Here is a 15,840-nt window from a genome sequence, read left to right as displayed (position 1 = left end):
TGCCACCACCACTACCTCCATTTTTTAAAATCTGGAAATGTTTTAAGAAGAAAGACAGAGTGAACATTCATGTATCCACCATCCAGAATGGTATGATGTTACATTTTGTCATTTTATATTTTTAAATGAAAGAAATAGAACATTACAGATTAAGAGGGTGCCCCTATTCCTAGTACCACTCTGCTTCCCTTCTGAGAGGCAACCGTGGTCTTGAATTTGATAAGCAGCTTGCTAATCTAGGTTTGTATGCTTTCACTATTACTATGTGTTTATAAGCAATATATAGAATGACTAGGCTTTTGAAGTTTTACACGAATGCTATTATATTTCGTGTATTGATCTACAATTTGGCTTTTTCATTCAACTCTGTTTTTGAGATCTATCCACGTTGATACATATGGCTAGACTTCATTTATTTTGACTGTAGAGTATTCTGTCAAATAAATTTCCCACACATTATTTGGGAATTCCTCTAGTGATGGATAAATTTAGGTTGTTTCCTGTTTTTCACCATTACAAACAGTGTTGTAGGGTACAATCTTCTCGATATCTTTTCTCAATGTCTCGTAACTAATCTCTGAATTATTTTATCTGTATGAGCAGAGCTTGCAAAGTAGTGATTCACATGCAATTCTAATGTTTTCAAATTGGTTACTAACAGTTAAAATGGAAGGAATAAAAAAATGGATGTCATCTCATTCATTTGGCATTCTAACAATAATGGGAAGATTTGAGCACACTAGATCTGCACTGTAACCTGGCAACAATAGGTCAAGCTGCTGAGAGACTGTTTCCTTTAGATCATTTCAGGTGCTTTCTAATTTTTCTCTAAGTCCTTCTGCCTTTAGTACTCATCTGAGCCCTGCGGTATTTACATTTGCAACCCCTAATATAATGTAGGGACACAAGAAGGTATCCTTACAAATGTACATATTTCAGGTCTTCAAAGTTCTGTATTGAGTCCCTATTTTGGTCAGAGACTATTATAGGAGGTCAGAGGACCTCTATGAACCAAATGGATAAGAGCCCTACAGTGAGAGATCTTATAGCCCCGATAAAGGAGATGAACAATAAATTAGTAAACAAGAGAGTTTCAGTTAGTGAAAAGTGCTCTGAAATAACAGCTTAAGGTCATAGGGTGTTACTGTAAGGTGTGGGGTACTAAACAGGGAGTGTCAGGGAAGGCCTTTCTGAAAAAACAACTTTAGGGGTTGAGATATGAATGAAGTACAGGAACCAGCCATGGAATGACCTGAAGGAAGAACAACCTTGGGCAAAATATATGGTTAAACCACAGGTCTGTATGCACAAACGAGGTTGGCATGTTTGAGGAAGCAAGAGGTCTGTGTAGCAAGTTGTACTGATTTAGAGACAGAATGTGCGAGATAGAGCGACAGAGGTACAATTTGTAGTGTGATTTCTTTCAATTTTAATTATATTTTTTAAAATTTAATTTTATTTATTTTAAATTCAATTAATTAACATGTATGTTATTAGTTTCAGAGGTAGAGTTCAGTGATTCATCAATTATATATAACACATAATGTTCATTACATCACATGCCCTCCTTAATGTCCATCACCCAGTTATCCCATCCTCCCACCCCTCCCCTCCAGCAACCCTCAGTTTGTTTCCTATGATTAAGAGTCTCTTATGGTTTGTCTCCCTCTCTGATTTTGTCTTGTTTCATTTTTCCCTCCCTTCCCCTGTACTCCTGTTTTGTTTTTTAAATTCCACATATGAGTGAAATCATATGATAATTGGCTTTCTCTGGTTGACTTATTTCATGTCATTGTGGATGGTAAGATTTCATTTTTTTGGTGGCTGAGTGGTATTCCATTATAGATAGGTAGATAGATAGATAGATAGATAGATAGATAGATAGATACCACATCTTCTTTATGCATTCATCTGTGGATGGACATCTGGGCTCTTTCTATAGTTTAGCTATTATGGACAGTGCTGCTATAAACATTGGGGTGCAGGTGCCCCTCCAGATCACTATGCTTGTATCTTTTGGGTAAATATCTAGTAGTGCAATTGCAGGGTCATAGGGTAGCTCTATTTTTAACTTTTTGAGGAACTGCCATACTCTTTTCGAGTGGCTGCACCAGCTTGGAGTGTGATTTCTTTTACCTGAAGTCTAGAGTTCTTCCCTGAGAGAAATTTTGTTCTTTGAGATTTACTAGAATTTCTTTACACTGCAAGAATGCCTCCTTTGGATTTACTGTTAAATGGACATCTTGTGTGAATCATGCTGATCAGATGCCTTCTTCTGAAGGACAATATTTAAAGGATAAGAGGTTTGATCAACAACACTCTCTAGCCCCACCACTAACATACTCTGTAGCATAGGTAGGGAAGGAGGAGTGCTGTTGGTGAGTCTCCTGGTAGTGACGGGGATGCCAACATACCAGTTCACAGGCTCTGGACGTAATAAGCCAGAATCTCTTGGGAACTCAGGAATCTCTCTTTTAAAAAAATATTTTTCTTATGGAAAATTTCAAACATATATCAAAGAAGACAGAATTGTACAATGAATGCATTGTACCCATTATCCACCTATTGACTCATGACCAATCTTGTTTCAGTTAAATCACTCCCCCTACATTTTTTTCCTCTTCTCTATTATATGGAAACAAATCCCAGACATTATTTAATCTGTAATATTTCAGTATAGATCCCTAAAAGATAGAAAAAAATGTAACCATGATATCACTGTTATTCCTAAAACAGTAATAATTGCTTAATATTATTAAATATCCAGTCAGTGTTCAAATTTCCAATAGCATCATTAATGTCATCAGTTTATTCCACTTTTCATTTGAATCAGGAATATTTTTTTGTAAATCCTCAGGTGATGAATGGGTTTGGAAGCCAGTGTTTTACATCCTCATTTCTTGACATACAAACATACATTGTCCTTCCCCTTGAGAAGGTCACATTCTAAAGGAAAAGGCAGGTATCTCAACCCAAAACAAATGGCTACTCTACCTCAGTGCCTGGAAAAGAGTCATCCCCTTGTTGTCCCTGTGGTTCTTAAAGGGAAGAGGTCTTGTTTTGTTTTGTTTTAGTTTGGAAGCCTATTCCTCATTCGCTAAGTGTTTCTCCACCTACTTTTCCTGCCATACCAGAATGCCTAGGCCAGGATACGTCAGGCTCAATGCTTCTTTGCATGCTTGGCTCTGGAAACAGCTAATAAAAAAATCCCTAAAACATAGATGAGCTTACCATATTCACAAAACTGAAAGAATGCCAGGGTACTGGTCTACTCTAAGATGTACATGTTAGGCGTTAGTGAAGGGGTCAAAAATAAACACAGATATTCTTATAATTGTATTTTACCTCTAGCTGCTTTGGATAAACAAACAAGGGGTAAACAACTGACCTGAAAAATTACAAAGACTTAGCTATTTACAGAATTCTTACATATTTGGTCTTTGATTTATTTGTCTTCTTCATTAGGCCATAAATTCCTTGAGGGCAGATACCATGTTTTGATTTTGTATCTTAAGCGCATTGCATAGAATGTGACATAAGGTAGATACTGATAAATGTGTGTGTTGTGAATTGATGAAGTTGTCTAGTTTTATTTCTGCAAGTAAAGTGATTTCCACAATGCCTTTTTAAACTCCAAAGTCCAAAGATCTAGGCCTAGTCTCAGTGCCAAACAGATAATGTCACTAATGCCCAGGAAAATGCTCTTTTTTTAGCTGGGCAATTTGTGTTTTGGTATACCAGCCTTCATTCCAAGGAGATCTGATTGAAGAAACTAATCCAAAAGTTTAGGGAAATTGTTAATTGAATAGTTATTTTTCAACTTAATATTTGGGATAGTTTTAGTTTATGATTTTCCAAAATTAATGTTTTAATGTGATTTTACATTTACACTTCCTTTTTTATGGCCAAGAGTAGTTAACAGGATTAGGGAATGGTTATCAGCAAGATATCAGCAAGAGGACAGTTCATATTTCCAGTAACTTTTCTCTAAGTTCTTGTCCTAGGAACACTCCAACTTTAGAAGAAGGCTTGTGTTACAGGCTTAACCAGAAAACAAAGTATACTGTGGACCAGCAAATTAGCTGTACTGCATGACAACCCTTCCATCCAGTTTTCTGTCCTTTGTTGAATTTTAATTTAAGTTTAGCAGTATTACCAAAGAGTGCCACAAGAGTAGTAAGAAATGTTTATAGGGATAGCTTACAGTCTAGAAGAGAAAGTAGAAGGTAGGGAGGGAAGAAAGGCAGGGAGGAAGGGAAGAATAGAGGGGCCCTTGTAGCACTTTGTTTATATCTCTATCTAACAAGGAAATTTTAAAATGTTATTTAAAACCTAAATTGCTACCACTCTGTCTTTTAAGCGTTGTCATAATTCCTGTCAAGGAGGAATAAATCTTATATAGAGGGAAAAGGGTGATGAGACTCTAGGCAGATGTCCCATTGCGTGTCATAATGTGGCAATGAGAGTTGGATATGTGCAGGTGGGCAGGAGGCTGAGTTTGGGGATATGAAACTGAGAAAGTTATATTGTTCTATATAATAAAGTGGGAAGAATTGTTCACTGTAGTAGAGGGTAGAGGTTGGGAAATGTTGAGAAAAAGGACAGCAAAGAAGGGAGCAGAGTGAGAAAGGAGCGTCAAAGTGGTAGGAGGGAGTGGACTTTAAAAAGATCAATGAGTCTGTTGTCCAATTTGTAATTGTTAGTGTTGCTGTAATTACACCTACACAGACACACACGTCTTCCATGCTTTCAAGCTTCAAGATAAATCCCCTTCAAGCTCAAAGTTTTGTGTGAATTAATCATGAAAATCAAGGAAAAAGCATTGTATTCTGCATCTTTGGGAAATTTACATTGAACAAGAGCAATATAGCAGTAAAGTGATCTATAAACTTCACTACGTCAGGTGAAGCAGGAGCTTAGAGTCCAAGGTGATGGGGAAAATTACAAACCATAGTCTTTGTTATAATCTTAGAAAGAGAGAGAGAGATGAGTTTTCCACTACATGAAGACAAGTATTATATTAAATTTCGTTTCACTCTTTTTTAAAAAAAATTATGTATGTATGTATTTAGTTAGTTGAGAGAGAGAGAGAGAGCACGAGTAGGGGTAGGGGCAGAGGGAGAAGGAGAGAATCTGAAGCAGACTCCATGCTGAGCCCCAAGCTTGATATTACAACCTTGAGATCATGACCTGAGCCAAAACCAGAAGTTGGTTGCCTAACTGACTGAGCCAGGAGGCACCCCTCAATTTTGCTTCACTCGTAAAGGGTAAGGGGTACATGGGATGACACCTGATAATATGCTGGTGTCTCCTACTAGTCTGTTAGCTGCTCAAGGAAGGAACTAGGTTTTATGCATTTTTATATTACCAAAGCCTAGCACAGTGTCTGGCATACAATAGAAGATTAGAACATATTCATTAAACTAATGAATAAATGAGGAAAAATCAGACCCATATGATGGCAAGTGGCAGAATGGCATTATTATTAAATCAGGTGTCACTGTAACTCAGATTACTTTCAAGAATTCAAATTTAGGTGGATTCTTAGTCATACCCGCCTCTGATCTGCAGGTGGCAGTATTATCTCATATTAAATTGTTTTGAGCCTAGCTTCCATTTAACTTTTGAGAATATAAATTAATTAAAATAAAAAACCAATTCGTAGTTTATTTCTGTAATGTACAGAGCCAAAGAAGAAATAAAATATAACTACATGAGATTATGGCCTTTTCCCCCCAGTTTCAACACAAGTGAGAATTACTGGTAGTTCCCTAATTCAACCAGTTTCCAAAACATTGATGGTAAATACAAATTTGGGTACTTTGTTTATAAAACACATGTATTCAAAGTATGAAAACGTGTATGTGTGTGTGTGTGTGTGTGAGAGAGAGAGAGAGAGAGAGCGGGAGAGAGAAAGTGAGCAGTAATATGTCTGGAAATAAATCATCTCCCAACAAATAGGGTGACCAGATTAAATGCAAGATGGCCAGTTAAATGTGAATTTCAGATACACAAAGAATACTTTATTTGTATAAGCCCCATGCAATATTTGGGACATCCTGATACTAAATATTCCTTGTGTATCTGAAAATCACCTTCAACTGGTCATCCTGCATTTTTTTTTCCTAAATCTGACAATCGTACCAACAAATATTCTGTTGTTTTTAATTCCAAAATAAGCAGAACTTCACCAGTTCTGCAGGACACAGTCGTGTTTCCTTATTTGGAGAGATGGAAAGGAAGTAGCTCCTAGGATCGGCTTCCTTATTGTACGTCCAACCTTCTGCTCATTGTACGCTACCAGCGACCCCTGCAGATCAGAGTTCTTTAGCTGAGTAACTTATTTTCAGGAAACTGCCCCCTCAGGCAAGTGCAGATGGTATAGTCTAAAGAGGTTATTTTATACAAACACAGTGTTTTTTAGCGTTTGTGAGTCTGGTTGTAAAAGCCAACCTCTGTGAATAAGCAAGGAGATCCTGGATCCCTTCACCCCTGATTCATACTTTCAGAGATACCTGATGCATACCAGCTGTATCAATAGAAATAGATGAATTATTTATGGAATAAGCCCTATTTCAAAAAAGTAAAGAATTTTATGGTGAATTAAATCATATGTCCTGGTTTTATGCACGTTTGCATTTTTTAAAAATTTATTTGAGAGAGAGTGAGAGCGCAAGAACACGTGCATGTGTGTGCGATCAGGGGGAGGGGCAGAGGGAGAAAATGAGAGAGAATCTCAGGCAGACTCACCACTGAGTGTAGAGCCCAACTCGGGTCTTCATCTCAGGACTCTGAGAGCATGACCTGAGATGAAATCCAGAGTCGACTGCTTAACTGACTGAGCCACCCAGGCACCCCACACATTTGCATTTTTAATGTAAACATTCCCTATCTTCCAGATAAAATGTGCTTCAAAATTTCATTTGCAAATATTTCTGAATTCAAAATAAGCTTTCCATAGAAACATTATTGTGAATTAGATCTTCAGGTTACCTAGGGGAAGTGTATTTAATTGGTTATATGACTGAAACACTATTTGTAGTTAAATTCACTCTAAAGGTTAATGTAATAAAAGTATATATTTTATTTTATTTAAGATCTTATTCATCCATTTGTCAGAGAGAGCAAGAGCACAAGCAGGGGGAACAGCAGGCAGAGGGAGAAGCAGGCTCCCTGCTGAGCAAGGAGACCGATGTGGGACTCGGTTCCAGGACCCTGGGATCATGACCTGAGCTAACGGCAGACACTTAACTGACTGAGCCACCCAGATATCCCATAAAAGTATTTTAAAGAGCAAGAAATTGAAAATGTTTTTAAAATATTGAATATTCGTATATGAGGAAATACCAATGGTCCATGTTTATTTTGCTCTTGCTCTGTGCCAGAAGCCATTCTAAAGACTTCATATGGATTAACTCATTTAATCTTCATAATAATCCTAGGAGGTAGATTCCATTATGATCCCACTTCGCAGATGAGGAAACTGGGACAAGGGATAAATAGTTGCCAGAAGTCACACAGCTACTAAATAGAACTGGGATTTGAGACAGCCTGTGGCCACCTTAACCACTGTCCACCACAGCTACATTAATTTCAAGTAAAGAGGTAAGGGACTTGTCTGAGAAGATTTTGAAGGCGACACCTATCTGGTCACTGTCTAGGATAGTACACTATATCGTTCACTGAGCCTAGAACAGTTCAAAGTGAATTGGTGGGTCTTTTCTTAATTTCAGTGCAGTATGAACACTGCTTTGGTGCTTACCAACCATAATGGAGTTATTTTGGAGCTTTTAAGTGGAATGAAGGATGTCAGAAAGAGGGAGAAAGGTTTTCTCGAGGTAAGCAGATGAGAGTTAATGAGAAGTGGAAATGGATTGAAGTGTACATCTATGTGGAGTATGAGAAAGAGATTTCTGGGGTGGAAATCAGTTAAGGAGCGGAGACCTGACAGGAGGAATAAAAAGGAGGAGAATTTGACTTTGCATAATTATCTACGTGAATCGGGAAGGAGAGGTGGGAGGGATATTGCCCTGTATTATTGTTAATTCTATCTAACTTGCTTAGATTTGTGATTACCTGGGTGGTTCTTGTGCCCCCCAATTGTGGCAGTAGTGGACTTGCCAAAGGCCCCCTGCTCACGGCAGTGGTCTTTCACGTTCTGAAGGCAGAGTCAAGCTTCACTTCCCAATTGGTTGCCTTTAGACACTCTGTCTACCCTTTACCCTTTCCCAAAGAGATAAGAGGTAGTGAGGGTGGAGGGGAAGAGCCCTAAACTTACTATTTAGGGAACAGGGTTCTGACCCGTCTACCTAACTAGGTCTCCACACTTTGGCCTCTGTTTCCTAAGCTGTGAATACGGTGATGATTTTACCCACTTCGTGATATAAGCACGCAGCAAATGTTAGCTCTGGTCCCATTTAATCTTCACGACCATATGAGGTTTCATTCCCATTTTCCAGATGTGGAACAGGAGGCTCAGAGAGGTGAAAGCCCTTGTTTGAAAGCACACAAGGCTAACATAGTGGTAGAGACAGGCGTCCCTGTTGTTTAGCCCTGATGCTGCTGATCTTGCCCTTGCTGTGCTGCCTACAGCAGAAAAGGAAATCGCTGGAATGAAGTGGCTTACAGTGTTTTTCCAGAGTGAATGTTTTAAAAGTCTTTTGCTACTGCAGTCCTGATAAATAGGAAAAAAATAAGGAAAACCCAGAAATGTATTTTCCTAGGATAACAAAAATGGAAAGGTTTTTTAACAGAAAATATACTGTTTGTACACATTCAAGAAAGCTTTCAAATTATGATTAACTATACACTTGTAGCATTCATTCATTATAGTGATTTTTATTTAAAAATTATTCTTTACAGCACGGGTAATGCAAACTTATTCAACATGTATTTATTGAGCATCTACTCTATGCCATGTATTTTCTAGGCTAAGTGAATACAGACAAAGATCCCTGTTTTCATGGAGCTTGTATTCAGATGTGAGCATGGCCAATTATGTATGAATTAACCAAATCATCGCTATAGAATAGAAAGGGATGAGTGTTAGGGGAAAAGGTCGAACTGGGAAAGGGAATAGGGTTGTGGGTGGGTGCTTGCAGTTTTAGATGGGGCATTTCAGGAACACAAAGACTTGAAGCAAAGACTTGAAGGAAGGGAGGAAATTGATCTCGAGAAAAGAGCAAAGACTTGAAGGAAGGGAGGAAATTGATCTTGAGAAAAGAGCAAAGACTTGAAGGAAGGGAGGAAATGGATCTTGAGAATACCTGGGGTCATAGCAGAGGAATAACCAGCACCATGGCGTAAGATGGGAGTATGTCCTGTGTGTGAAAACCAGAAAAGAGGCCAGGCTCACTGGAGGGGGATGAACCAGAGAAAGGGTGAGAAATGGTGGGGTGAAGAGAGAAGGCTGTGTGAGTGGAGGGTGGTGGGGAGGGCTTGGCAGAGTACATGGGGCCCTGCAGGCTATTTTTTTTTTTAATATTTTATTTATTCATTTGACAGAGAGAGAGACAGCCAGTGAGAGAGGGAACACAAGCAGGGGGAGTGGGAGAGGGAGGAGCAGGCTTCCTGCCAAGCAGGGAGCCCGATGCAGGGCTCGATCCCAGGACCCTGGGATCACGCTCTGAGCCAAAGGCAGACGCTGAACGACTGAGCCACCCAGGCGCCCCTCCTGCAGGCTATTTTAAGGGTTTGGGCTTTTCCTCTTTGAGAAGTGGAAGCACCTGGAGAGTTTTGAGCAGAAGAATGACATGATCGGGTCTATATTTTGATAGATCACTACATCATGCTGCTGTTGGGGATACACAGTAGAGAGTAAAGGGGAGAAGCAGGGAGGCCAATATGGAGAGCATTGATGTGATCCATGGGAGAGATGATGGTGCCTGGACCAGGGGGGCCGCTGTGAAGGAGGTGAGAAGGGGTCAAAACCCAGATCCATTTTGAAGGTAAAACTAACAAGGTTTACTGAGAGATTGGGTGGGAGCTGTGAAAAATAAGTCAGGAATGACTCCCAAGTCTTTAAGCAACTGCAAGAAGGATTTTCCATAGACTAAGATGGGCAGACTTGTGTGTTGGAAGTGTGTGGGACGGGGCAGGAAGTTCACTTTTGTTTGAGATGATGTTTAGACATCCAAGTGGAGATGTTGAATAAACATTGTATATTTAAGTCTGGAGCCCAGATCTTGCCTGCAAATATAAATTTGTCCAGCATATTATTGGTATTTAAAACTATGAGATTCCATGAGAGCACAAAAAGAAAAACAAAAAAAAGCAGGCAGAGAAAACTACTAAGGACTGAACTCTGGGAAAAAGGAGGAACCAGCAAAATTAGAAAAGGGAAACAGAAAAGACTAGAAAAGGAGAGAATAAAAAATATCCACAGAATGTGTACCATTCACATTTTGGCATGTATCATTACAAACCTTTCTTCCGTGTGTGTGTGTGTGTGTGTGTGTGTGTGTGTGTGTGTGTATGGCTTCCTTTTCTAAAAGTTAGTCTTAGAAATGTATTCTAAAATATCACTTTATAGATTTCTTCAGAAATAAATTTTGAGGAGATGAATGTATGTATGTAGTATTAAAGTAAAAGGTAGTGAAAGTTTTATAATGAAAAGGATCTCTCCTTTCCAGAGACAACCTGTGTTATTGATTCCATCTCATGCATGTATAAGTATATGAATATATGTGTCAGTCTGTTTATACAGACGTGCTTCCCCCACACACGTAGGATATGCACATTGTTCTGCAACTTTCTTTTTTCAGTTCACAATGTACCTTAGATTTTGTGCCATATGGACATATACAGAGCTGCCACTTTCTAAATATAGTAGTATAATAAGAATTGGTTAATATGATAGCTGCCTAGATTTTTCTAGTCACAGCTGTTAAGTGAACGTGCCCTGAGGGTCCCCACTCCCACTCCAGGGTCAGGCCAAACTTTTGGTCTTTTTTCCTTCTGATCCTGTTTTTCCTTCTGATCATTCAGTTCTTGGTTTCTTCTTTTTCTCCTTGTGGAAACATATCTACTAGGAATTGCATCCTCCCACAGTTTTTCTTGTTTTCTTTTTTGTCCTGAGACAATGTAGCTGTTCATTCACTAAGTATTTAAGCGTTTCCTACCTCTTCGGACTATAATGTGAGCTCGGGGACAGAGTCTACAGGAGCTCATGCCTAACGGGAGATGCAGGCTTGTAAACAAGTGATTACAGTGCCACATGCAGGGACATAGTATGAATGGAATGCTGTGGAAGCATGGGGAGTGGAAGTGGGGAAAAGGGAGACTAACCTGGCATAAAGGTGAAGCTACTGTAAGATAACCAGAAGTACAATATATATGGCCAAACGAAATGGCTTCTGTCCTTGGGCCTAAGATAAGCAACAAATTCCCTGGCCGGGGTGAGCAGGTCCTTTATGACCTGGCTGTAAGATACCTACCTTCTTTCCCTCGGACCCTACTTGCCATTCTCTGTCCTTGGAGGCACTTCCATAACTCTGCTCTCACACATTCTGTCTCCTTAGCCTGGAATGGCCTTCCGTGTCTTCCACCTCTCCAGAGCTCAGAATTCTTAGTGATAGCGTCATCCTGAGAATGAGAAGAGCCAAATAAGCAATACAAATAATTTTAGTAACTAAGCCTATTATGCACAAATTTATAGTCTCATCTAATCCTTTTAACAACTATATGAGACAGGTACTGTGTTAACTCTATTTTAAAATGAGGATATTAAAGGTAAAAGATATTAAATAGACTACGGAAATCACACAACTAGTCAGTGGTGCTGCTAGGATTCTTACCTAGCTCCAGCTAATCCTAGAGCCCACCTCTTAACTTCTGTTGCTGCTCAGAATTAACGCTTTAGTAAGATAATTCTGCAACTCCGGTAGCATTATCTCACTTGTTTATACAATTACTTTTTACTTTTATTTTTCTAAATAGCAAAAGTTATGTCTAATATAGAAAATTTAAAAATACAAATAAGCAAGGTTAGAAGGATAAGGAAATTATTACCCATAGTCCCACATTCTGGGGGGAAAAACAATTTTAATCAACAGAGTTTATCCTGTATGATTCCATTCATATGGATTCTGGAAAAGGCAAAGGGAAAAAGAACAGTGGTTGCCGGAGGGTGGGCTACAAAGGGTATTAGGGCTGATAGAAATGTCCTGTACCTTGATTATGGTGGTAGTTACATGACTGTGTATATTAAGATTAATAGAACTATACACTAAAGAAAGTACATTTTACTATATGTAAATTATACCTCAATAAATCTGACTGAAATAAATTAACACCTTGAGGTATATCTTTTCTCACTTTTTCCTATGCATATATAATAAATATATATCTTTAAAACCAATTAATTTTTATTAATATATTTTTGAGAACATTTTAGATTTACAGAAAAATTGCAAAGTTCTCAAATCACCCCTCATGTTGTTAACATGCTACATTAATATGATACATTTGTTATAATTAATGAGCCAATATTGATAACCGTTATTTTAAAGTTCACAGATTATTCAGATATCCCCTTAGTTTTTGCCTAGTGCCCTTCTTCTGTTGCAGGATCCCATCCAGGATATCATATTACATTTATTTGTCATGTCACCTGAGACTCCTCTTGGTTCTGACAGTGTCTCAGACTTCTTGCGTTGATGACCTTGAGTACTGGTCAGAGATACCGGAAGATGTCTCACTGTTGGAATATGTCTGATTTTTTCTCATGATTAGACTGGAGTTGCAGGTTTTGCAGAGGAAGACCGCAGAGGCTAAGTGCCATTGTTATCACATCGGTATGATGCTTCATCACCTACTTTTCATTCAAAAATATATCAAAAACATATTTTTTATTCACTGCATGAATCTGTAGCTGTCTTAATGGTGATAATAATATTCTGTTGTATGGATGTGGCAAAATTCATTTAACCAGTCATCTATTACTGGACACTATAGTGTTTTTACTATTACAACAAATGCTTCACTATAGATACATTTGTGCAAAGATCTTGGCAAACTTGTCTGGTGATTTCCTTAGGCTGAATCCTGAGCTCTGAGAAGCTGCTGAGGTGAACTGTATTCACTTGTTGTTGTTTAAGGTTTTGGGCACACAGTACCACCGTGTCCTCCAGAAAACCTGTTACCAATTCCAGCTGCTAACAATGGTATTTCAGTGCTCTGTGTCCTTAGCGTCTAGCTAATTCTGGATATTATTCTTTTCAACCTTTGTCAATTGTAGTCGAAAATGTATCATGTTGCATTGTACTTGTTTTCCCGTCGGTGTCTTCTGCCAGACAAGGAGCTCCTGAAGGAAAAAGACCATATCCTATTCATTTTCCGATACCCACAGTCTAAGTTACAGCCTGAAAGAAACAGGCATGCCCCAGAGGGGAGGGCGGAGGGCGGGCTGGAATCCATCCGCAACCGTGTGATCTGACAAGAGAATCCATGCTAAGGAGAGCTTTTTCACCATCACTGGGTGCAACTGTATACTCTGGGCCAATGCCCTATATGCATTATGTAACCTAAAGGCGTGGCTCTAGTAGTGTGAGCTTCAGACCAGGCAGGGGAGAAATCAACACTGGACCGAAAGAGGGTAAACAGGATCTTGCTGTTTTCCTCAAACAACGAGTGTGATGGCTGGGGATTTACTTTACCAACTCTGAAAAGGAGGATCACCTGATAGTTCTTTTAAGCTTACATGCAATGCCATTAATATATTCCCATATCACAGCTTTTTGAAAAAATTAAATATATTTGTGAGTTCCAGATCTTTTAGTCAGAACCTTCTGTATCAGGCATAACTGCCAAAAGTTTTATTATTCTTTTATTTTATACACTTCTCTAATATTTTATTTACATCCTTGTAAAACCTTGAATTTCTCCCCTTTCTCATACTTTGCTCTTCCCAAATCTCGGTGTCACTTATAAATGCATTCTATAACCATACTGGTAAATGCTATTGTTTCAATTTATCACTGGAAAAGGACACTATAGAAAAAGAAAAGGAAACTTTTTTTTTCATATTAAATATTTTTTAGTTTTGTTGTTTAGTTTTGTAAGGTTAAGTCACTAGTTATTAGTGTCTGAAAAAAGAAAAATGTTTTCGAGCCCTGTTTGTAACTCAGCAGACTTTAAAGATTTTTTCAATTTTCAGTGGGAGATTTTCTCAAGGTGATGCTATTTGGAGTATACCTCACATCTAGGAATTTCCTTATGTTGTTTGCAGAGACTTCCCCGTCCTTTCCAGTTATCACTTAAACTCTCTCCAGGGTGTAGGAGTGCCCTTCCCATCCATGCCACAAACAGTGGGGCCAAATTGGGGGTGGGATGAGAGAGAGAGCGAGAGGAGAGATCATTACATATATTAGGACACAATGAAGAGAAATTCGAAGATCCAGACGAGTTCCTGGAATAAGAAATGCTACAGTATTAAAATTAACTTTACACTTTGGATCTTTTTGTGATCTATAATCTCTTAGTAGCTAAATCTATTAGCAGAGGAAAATAATTGATGTTATTTTTTCCGAGTAATCTCTACATTCAACTTGGGGCTTGAACTCGGGACCCCTACATCAAGAGTCACATGCTCTACTGACCAAATCAGCCAGGTGCCCCTAGTTGATGCTGTTTTATTACATAGAGAGGTTTACAAATTGGTGAGAAAATATCTGAAACAAGTACTCTATAGTGAAACAAACCTAAGCATTGCTCCTATTAGTTAATTTATCATAAAATTATTTTTCCTTTATATACACGTGGAGCTGTAGGCATTTAAGTTGAATGCTTTAAAAATATGCCTTTAGTTTTATCTTCTGTCCTTAGTAATTGTCACGTTAATTGTCTTGGTTGGAATGACTTAGAAATTATTCAACAATTCCTTTCATGAAAACATTATCGATAATTATGGTATTTGAAAAGGTGATAATCTCTATGTTAAATTAGTTGGTATTTTAATAGCCTATTTTTGTTGCTATGAATAAATTATATTTATTATTCAACTAACAATGCTTAGACAACTTTACTCTTAACTCCTTTAATCTGGAATTTAGAATTGAGTTAAGATAAATAGAAGTCAGGAGAATAGAAGGTGGGAAACATTGAGGAAATTAAACATTTAAATTGTCAACATTTGTTTACCTGAGACTGTAACTAAGGGAGAAGGAAGAGGATCAGAATTGAGTTACAAGAAGTAGCTTCATACCGTTTCTATCTTTAAAGGATCGAACTTGATAAGGTTCTAGAATGTTTCCTCGACAATCTGAGGAAAGGAAATGTGGGCTCTACATCTCCTCTGTCACACTAGAGTTTAGGCATTTAATGATCAGCTGCTAATCATCAGACATTTATGGAAACTAAAATGAACATATCTGACTGAATCCCATGACTTTAATTCCAGAATATTTAATCTTTTAGAGTAGACAGGATACTACAGCTGCATTAAACCTTTCATACATGAAGTTAGACATAGAGATTTTCCAATAAAGTATTTTAGAAGTTTCCCAGACCCTATTAAGGCTTTTGGCAGAGTGGCCTGCAGAATGATGTCAGCCTGGTCAAATGTTTTGATAAAACAAGATCTTCGGATGAAATGATAAATTTAGCCATTTTATAAATCAGTCAAGATTTTTTGAACAACTGTGCAAACTGAAGATGACAGAGGCCCCCTTGCCCACATTAACAATAAGAAAACAGTAGGTAGTGTTCTCTGTTGCCATCATGTGTCTGCCCTGCTCAAAAGCCTCCTGTCTGTTCCTGCTTCTTAGAGAAGCATCTCCCCAAATCTGTGCCATGGAACACTGGTGTTCTGTAAGACAGTAATAGATTTTACTGAAAAATAGA

This window comes from Ursus maritimus, unplaced genomic scaffold, assembly GCF_017311325.1.
Source record: "Ursus maritimus isolate PB19 unplaced genomic scaffold, ASM1731132v1 scaffold_13, whole genome shotgun sequence".
In the NCBI taxonomy this organism is placed as follows: Eukaryota; Metazoa; Chordata; class Mammalia; order Carnivora; family Ursidae; genus Ursus; species Ursus maritimus.
Note: the sequence above shows the minus strand (reverse complement) of the source record.